Raw genomic sequence first — 8,872 nt, 5'->3', positions numbered from 1 at the left:
TCTAAATTCCTTAAATAATATTATTATAATACTTTTAATTAAAACTACTCTAATTAAATTAATTTTTTCTCAAAACTATCATAATAAATAATATATGACAGTTAACCAACGTATGTTGAAGCACCTTTAATTAAAATAACTTTGAACAAAGTGAAATAATTTTTACTAAAATTATTGCAACGACATTAGACAAAGATATTTTCAAAAAAATAGAAGATGTTCTTTTTATATTTTCCCAAAGCGAGCAATGTCACCTTTTTAATTTTTTTTCTTTATTTTATATCATATTTAATGTTAAAGATAACTTCAAAGTATCATACTTGAATAATATTTTCCTCTTAAAAATAATTGAGTGGAATGAACATCTAGATATTAAAGTGGAATCACGAAGGAAATGTATCATATTTTTTATTCCCTCCATGCATTGATGTGTGCCGAGTGAACTATATGGAGAACTCGAGTCGTATTGGATGCTTAGAAGTTAGAAGTTTGAGCTGACCTTAAGCAAGTAATTGTGTGGGGCCAAAGTCCTTGAGTGTCAGCTTGAATGCTAACATGGAACAAGAGAAATATATGAATGTATAAAAAATCAAATTTATATTGAAATAGTTTTAATGGATAATTTCAAACTATCAAGCAGGAAAAGATAAACTGTTTGGAATGACTATCATGGTATAATTGAGTTGACTTGGTCGAACTATCGAGTTGTCGAGGTTGAGTACTGAAACTGAGTGTCGAGACCGACTTAACCAAGGTTGAGTTGTCGAAGTTAAGTTCCTGAACTGAGAGCTAACTGTCGAATGATTAGTCGGTATAAAAAGTTACCAAGGCTTGTCACATAATTTCTTTAAAATATATTCATCTCTTTTAACGGTATTTAGAAGTCATAACGGACGTCTGTTACCTAAGATACAACGGTAGACTACGATCACCACCAAACATAGATTGATCATGACAAACTGAATGTACCCGAATGTTATCACAGATGAAATTGTTGAGCGAATGCACAAAGAAAAAGACAATGAGAGAATGAAGTGGATGGAGAGTATTTGCTTGCAAACACCAACTCAAGATCATAACTTCCTCTTTTATAGGAGTTCCAACCTTAAGCAACGTTAAATGATCGATTAATGACTATTTATTATTTTTACTCACCCAGATTAAAATGCATAGCCGTTTTGCTTGGGAGATTACATATACGCTATCAACATCAGTTAATGCATCCATTATTTAATTGAGTAGGTAGCAAAATTAATGCGTGTGACAAAACATTGATTGATTCATTTGGACAAATTTTGTTCCGACCGGTCTAGTATTCAACATGCAGGTCGTCCTTGCATACTAGTCAACTTAAATTAGTATAATTTAGATCCGGCATTTATACTCTTTACATAACCACACATAAAAGAAAATTTTTCATTGCACATATGTTCACAACATCAATATATATAATACAATATAAATCAATAATAAACTCACGAATGTAAAACTAAAATCAAGTACAATGAAATATCTTTTATCCACCTCTTCCATTCAAATCTCCAACAAGCTAATCCACGGGGGGTGAGTGTGATCATTAACTCCATTCAACTTTATAAAATCGTTGTTTATCTGCAAATATTCGCACAAGGACCATTTCAGTTCCAAATCTCTGCTTCTCTGACTCGTAGCTTAATTCTGTTCGACTTTTGTGTAAAAATAATTAACAAACATACAATTTCATAGAGCCATTTACAGTTCGATCGATATGCAGGAATAAGAATCCCACCAAACTCTATCTTCAACATTCAGACGTACGTTATTATCATTGTTTCTCAATGTGTTTCTTCTTCAGAGAAGAGAATATCAGCTCCTCACTTTATTACCGACTCATCAAACTCTCTCACACACATTGTCCAAGAAGTGCAGCGGAACTCTCCCGTAATTAAAAGCTCCCATTGTATGATGTGATAATTAAAAGGAACACTCTCCCATAATGAGAGCTCTTTTTTATAAACTTCGGATGCGTAATTATTAATTTAAAAAAAAATAAAATTATTTTTATTTTAAAAAATAACAATAATAGAAAAAGAAGTCGTTGTTCAACAGTTAAAAATTAGTCATGTTCAACAATTAATTTTTTTTTAAAAAAAATATCTATAAATACGTCCTCAATATTTCATCTTTTTCATTTATCTTACCATTTTCTATTTTTTTATTTCTTCCTTTCATTCTATATTTGTATTTTTATTCGGATAAAAATTTCAGTGTTTCTTTTATAAATCTTTTGAATTCTCTAAACATGGAAGAAAACACATCTTCCCAAAATACTTGCAGTCATACAAACATCTTATATTCTTAATTTTCCTCTCACACACAATACCCTCTAAATTTCTAAAAAATTTCATATGTTCCACAATATTCTCTAAATTTTCTAAATTTCTAAAGTTTTCAAAAAATTTTGACAAATCCAAGTAAAGTCACCCAGCTCCATTTGAAATGTATCCACCCCAAGATTGATCGACCATGGACAGCCAATTTGGGATGTCATCTTTGTGACTTTGTCGTATGTATTTTCTCCTCCTCAACCATCAATTATGCCTTTGAATGAATCAAAAAGGGTTAGTGTCAATGCAATGCATCTGTCAGTGACAAAAAAATTGTAACGCCAAATGAACAATTTGGTATGCTAATGAAGATGTAGTCCTTGCGAAGTCAAGGGCCACTATCAACACCAATACAGTTATTGGTAATGATTAGAAGAATCAAATTTTTTTAGAAACATATCACTAATTACTACAACAAGCATCGACCTGCTATAACTATGCCGAGAATTTAGAAGCAGCTACAATCATTACTATAAGTTTACGCTGATGGTGAATGTTTTCTGCAAACTATAATAATTTTTATACTCATCGTCAAAGTGGTTGGAATGACGAGAATGTGTTAGAAAACACATTGAATATGTATAAAACCAATCAATTAATCGTCACTCTACTTTTCTTCTTCTTCTGCAACTCTGCTGTGTCGTAACCAACTCAGCTCACTCTAGCAAGAAGGCAAGGACATCCGAATCAAGGGGCACACTTCCACATCAAATTCAAATACGAGTGTTGATGTGGACGATTGTGAAGTCCGTATTCATCCAATAGGACAAGGAAACAAAGAGAAAGGGTAAATCCAAATTAAGAGAGAGCAACAAAATAAAACAAAGCATCCATAGATTGGCAAAAAATAATTTTACAAGAAGATGAGATTATGACACTACTAGAAAAAAATACTTTTTGAGACACAACAAAATCTGTCTTAAATTATAAATTTACTGTCTCAAAATATTTTTGAAACGATAATATAACCGTCCCCAATACAAGCATCTCAAAAAAATATTGAGATAGTTGCACTGTCTCAAATGCAATTTAAGACGGTGATGAGACGGTTATTAAATTGTCTCAAAAGTATTTAAGACAGTTATTTTTTATCTCAAATGTTATGTCTTATCCTGTGAAAAAACTAGAGACACCAGATTGAGATGGTAATGTGTCATCTCAAATAAAAGTGAAGACAGTAAATTACTGTCCCTAATGTTTTCATTTGTTAGATACATTATTTGTGATGAAAATCAATAAATATTTACTATACAAATTAATCTAGATCAGAATTATTGAATTGTCATTTCAAAATAAAAGGTTTCATATCGATATTTATCCAATAATAGAAATGTGTACATATCCATCATTAATTTGATAAGAAAAAAATTACTATTCCAAAGTTACAAAAGAGAAAGAACAACTCCTCATGATCTGAAGATAACTTCTATGATCCTTCTTCATCAGAATCCTGAACATTAAAAAAAAACTCTTTTTAGAGGTAAAAATGTTTTATAATCTATAAGTGTAATATCTTAGAAATTTAGGATTAGCATTAACTAATTAAAGGTTGAATTTTTTTTTATTGAGCCGAATTAAAATGGATTGAAGCCCCAAAAATTAGCTAAGTCATTTAGGTTAATGAGCTCGGAGCTAGAATTAGGTTAAACCCATTAGGTTAGTAAATATGCAAAAATTTTAGTGGATCAATTTTAAAGCAAATTGAACCAACTTAGTTTGATTCGTGATGGAAGAAATTTTATCAAAACGGATGCGATGAGAAGATTCATTTTGAGAAGACGAATCTAACAAAACTAATTTGCGTCAAATCGGATGTCATATAGTTAGTGAACCAAGCGAATTAAGATTGAACCTGATTTGCTATAATAATCAGTTCAATCGTCACAGTAAACCTTAAGTTTTTAAACCGATTTAGCCAGTTTAATGGCGCCGATTCGGATTAAACCTGGTTAGGTTACTGTTACTCATTTTTAAAACACGAGAAATCGCGATATTCTCTAGGGTGCCGCACCGCGCCTTTCCCTGCAATCCTCCACCGTCGCCTGCCACGATCCGACGCCTGACGCTGCCACGCCTTCGTCGCCCGTCGCCCGCCGCACCTCCTTCCTCCACCGCCGCCGATGCCTCACGCCGCCACCAAATCGCAAAGGCCAGAAATCCAAGATGGCACGCAAGAAGAATATGGAGAACAGATCCTCCAAGGTCCCACGCTACGTCCCTTGATCGTCGCCGCCAACGGCTCTTGGTTGCGTCCGCCATCGTCCACTGGCACTTCCCTCTCTCTCCCCCCACTCGCTTCCTCTCCTGCCGGACTCCGGCGTCATCTTCCCTCTCTGATCTCCATCAGGATGTTCAGTGGAGGCCCCCTCGGCCGCTGCGGATTTTCACGACTGCCTCTAGGTTTAAGTCGACGCCTTCAAGCTTTTGTTCCCCTTCAATTACTTGTAGAAGAAGGTGGCTCCGCCCTGTGCAGCTTGCAAAGGAAAACACTTCTACAGATGCAAACTATGCGAAGGGAAATCCACCATCGAGTGGTCTCCCCTGTGCAAGCCTATAGTTATCAACCCTTGTCTCTGCCCAAGTTGTGAGGGAAACAAGCTGAATCCAGAGGTGCTTGAACTGTCTTGGGAAAGGTTATGTATGATAAATCATATGGTATGTTTTCCTTCTTATATATATTTTTATTTATTTCATCTTAATAGTTGTTAGGCACCTATCTGAGTTCACTAAGGATGAAGAATCGTAAACTTTAGCAAAGTAATTCTTGTCTTGTAATCTGTAAAAGATGCATCGTTCATTACAAGTTGCAGCAATGATAGTATAAAATGTTCTTCAAAATGGAGGTAAGCTCAGAGGCGTATTTGGGATTTGCTATCCTGATGAGTGGATTGTTGTGGTATGAATTCCGAGGTTAACTTAGGAGATTTATTAATTAGGTGAATAATTAACGACTCAGTTATTAATTGATTAAATTGAAATATTTATAATTTAGTTAATTAACAAGTTAGGAATGTGATGAAGTGTGGAATAGAGTTAATTTGAATCTAAATTAACTTGGATTAATTGAAGTTTAATTAAGTTAGATTAACTTTAAAATCGATTAGGGTTTAATTACTTTGTTAGAAACTTAATAAATATAATATTGTAATTAGAAGATGGTTATTTTAAATTGCATGATCGTGATTGTTGATCCTACTATACACGGAGGATGTTATTAGGATTTTTATTTTGATGATTCGTCAATCAGGTGGTATTACTGTGTTGAGTAGAATACAGTTTTTCCTTTCGTAGTGCATGATTACCTTATTACTATTCTTATTATAGTCGTTGCTGATTCATTGCTTGATACTTATCGTTGACCTTAATATAATCTTGTTACCAACAATACAGTTTCCTTAAGTGTTGTTTATCTATGTTAGCTTATCATGATTGATGTTGCACATATTTTGATGTTATAATAATTCTCTACTTGTTGAACTATGCATCGTAGCATGTTGTTGTTGTTGTTAACTCTAATTGCACATGCTATCATGGTTTTGTTCTTGAGCTCTCCCCAAAAGGCCTCATGCCAATGGAAATACTTTCCAATCCTTTTAAACCCATGATCTTTCCCATGTGTTTTAGATGTGGGACTATGTTTGCACCTTTGCAACCCAACAATCCCCCCCTCAAACAAAGGACCACAGACCCCCCTCAAATGGAAAGCCTCCGTTTGATGTCTGAATCTTCGACCCACCAGGACTTCCTGCCCCTCGGTCCACCCTGACCTACTAGGACTTTCTGCCTAGCCGCAACCAGGACTTCCTGCCCAGCCGCAACCAGGACTTCATGCCCCTCGGTCTACCTGACCTACTAGGACTTCCTGCCCAGCCGCAACCAGGACTTCATGCCCCTCGGTCTATCCGACCTACTAGGACTTCCTGCCCAGCCGCCAACCAGGACTTTTACCCTCGATCTACCCGACCTACTAGGACTTCCTGCCCATCCGCAACCAGGACTTTTATGCTCCTCAGTCTACCCGACCTACTAGGACTTCCTGCCCGGTGTCTGGTCCTCTTAATTCAAACACGGGAGCCTCTACTTCCTTTGTTTTTTTAAGGTTCAACCCACATGGTTAGATCCAGATCATGGCTCATCCGGCGGTTAGTCCGGTGAAGAGCGGTCTCGCTCTGATACCAATTATAGGGTCCAAAAGGATGTTTGTATCTTTAACAATGACATGATATTGTCCACTTTGGGCCTAAGCCCTCATGGTTTTGTTCTTGGGCTCTCCCCAAAAGGCCTCATGCCAATGGAAATACTTTCCATCCTTTTAAACCCATGATCTTTCCCATGTGTTTTAGATGTGGGACTATGTTTGCACCTTTGCAACCCAACACCTCCCCCTCGCGTGTAGTGGTCTGTTGTTGGAGCAGGTGATTCCTATCGTGCATCTCAGTTCACTGCACAGGTTGGGTGTCTGGGGATATTGACAGCAGACAGTGATATTTTTTTCCTCCCCACTCACGTGTAGTGGTCTGTTGTTGGAGCGTGTGCAGTTGTCCTATTTTGCACCCCAGTTCATTGCACAGGTTGGGTGACTGTGGGGTGGCGAGTGCAGATAGTGACCATGCATACATTTGTTGTTAGTTGTTTATTGTATTTATAGTTGATGCACTTGTTATATGATTATGCAATTGTTGTTATATGACTATTGCATTTGTATGACATGGCATATATGATTATCATATTATATGTTGACCTTGCTCCTGTAGCATCATGTTGAAATGTATACTTTTTTATATCCATGCTTATATTCCTTTGTTACTTTGTCATATTGTGCACTTTTATTTTAGTACCTATTGAGTATTTTTATACTCACCACCCGAATCCTGAGATTTTCTGTCTTCTCAGGTAGTAGATAAGGATGTTGCTTGAAGCTTGAAGTTCTGCCGGACTGCCCCCATCTCACAACAGCAGGAGACGTTGGTTTCTTTTGTGGGTTTCAACTGATATTTGTTATATCGTTCAGATTGTCTTCGTTGTTTGGTTGTTGGATTTTGTTGCACTATCGATGTGTTGTGGCATTTCTGTAGTTATATGTGGATTTGTGGTGGTGGTTGCTATGGGTGATATGTGTATATGTAGTTGTGGTTGTGTGGACCCTTATTTATTTATGTATTTCAGTCTTGTATTTACTTATGTTGGATTGTAGATGGTCGTGTGAGCTTGAACTTATTATGTATTTAGAGAAAGTTGAATTGTTACAGGAGAGATGCTGCCAAAAATTTTTCAATCGACTGTCTCTCAGGACGTGACAATAAGAATATAAAGAATTTATTTACTGAAAAATAATTCATTCAACATGAGACATATATGTAGATTAACAACAAAATCTTATATGACTAAACATATAAAATTGAGGCCCATATAGAAATAGTCAATTTAACAAAGCCCATTGAATTCTAGAGGTGTGCATAAGATTTATTATTCAGAAATAGAAGACATATATTGTACCACTCGAAAAAATCAATAATAAACTGTTGGTGCAATAGCTGCCCCAAGTGCATTGAGTTTCAATGTTTCGGTGAAACCATGCTTTGAGTTAGGCACTTGTCCAATGCAACATGTGTGATGCAAGTTTAGGAAAGTCCAAGCGTAGTCTTGGCAAAGGAAAAGTCCAAGGGTGGTCTTGGCAAAGGAAAAGTCCAAGGGTGGTCTTGGCAAAGGAAAAGTCCAAGGGTGGTCTTGGCAAGGAGAAGTCCAAGGGTGGTCTTGGCAAAGGAAAAGTCCAAGGGTGGTCTTGGCAAGGAGAAGTCCAAGGGTGGTCTTGGCAAAGACTTGACATGACAAAGCTGATGGAAGCATCTCAGGCTAGTGCAGGGAGGCATGAGGCTGTGGGAGGTGTTTGAAGGCCGAGGTCTAGGTCAAGAGAAGCTGAAATGGGATTTTTCAGCTTCACCAGTCGACTGGCCCTGCCAGCAGTCGACTGCTCATAAATCAGACGCACACAGAAAGATCAGTCGAGCCAGAGGAAGACAGGAGTCGACTGGTCAGTCGACTGGTGTTATGGTTAGTCGACTGTTTCCAGTCGACTGGTCTTGGACAGTCGACTGCTATTTGAACGTTGCAGAAAATAGGCAAGCATTTAATGCGCTTTAATGCGAGATTTTGTTGCCGATTGAAGGCATCAGTCGACTGGCCCTGCCAGCAGTCGACTGATGTTGCAGAGATTATAAAAGAAGCCTGCACGAGAACAACTCAATCTTTTTGCTATTCTTTCATTCTTTGTGCTTCTTCTGAGAACTTGTTTGTTCTCCATTCTCTGCTATCTTCCTCTCCTCCTAAACAATATTTCATATCATATTTGAGGAGATCTAAAGAGTTGTAAAGGTTTCTCCGCCTTCGAGGTTTTCGAGAAGGAGAAGATTCATAGTGCATCGGGTGTGTGCGTGCGTGTGGATCCTTGGATTAGTCACCTCTGCGGAGGTGGATACCAAGTAAACAAACCGGGTTAGCGTTGATCT

At 37.1% G+C, this 8,872-nt stretch overlaps 1 pseudogene; it reads left to right on the top strand.

Moving 5' to 3' along the window:
• Window positions 1-2,239: 2,239 nt before the first annotated feature.
• LOC141815922 (uncharacterized) lies at window positions 2,240-4,589 on the top strand (annotated as a pseudogene).
• The last annotated feature ends 4,283 nt before the right edge of the window (window positions 4,590-8,872 follow it).

This window comes from Curcuma longa, unplaced genomic scaffold (genome assembly GCF_044706935.1).
Source record: "Curcuma longa cultivar G26 ecotype Majalengka, Jawa Barat unplaced genomic scaffold, ITB_CL_G26_1.1 contig_12298, whole genome shotgun sequence".
NCBI lineage: Eukaryota > Viridiplantae > Streptophyta > Magnoliopsida > Zingiberales > Zingiberaceae > Curcuma > Curcuma longa.
The sequence above is the reverse complement of the archived record's forward strand: the minus strand, read 5'-3'. Positions and strand labels throughout refer to the sequence as shown.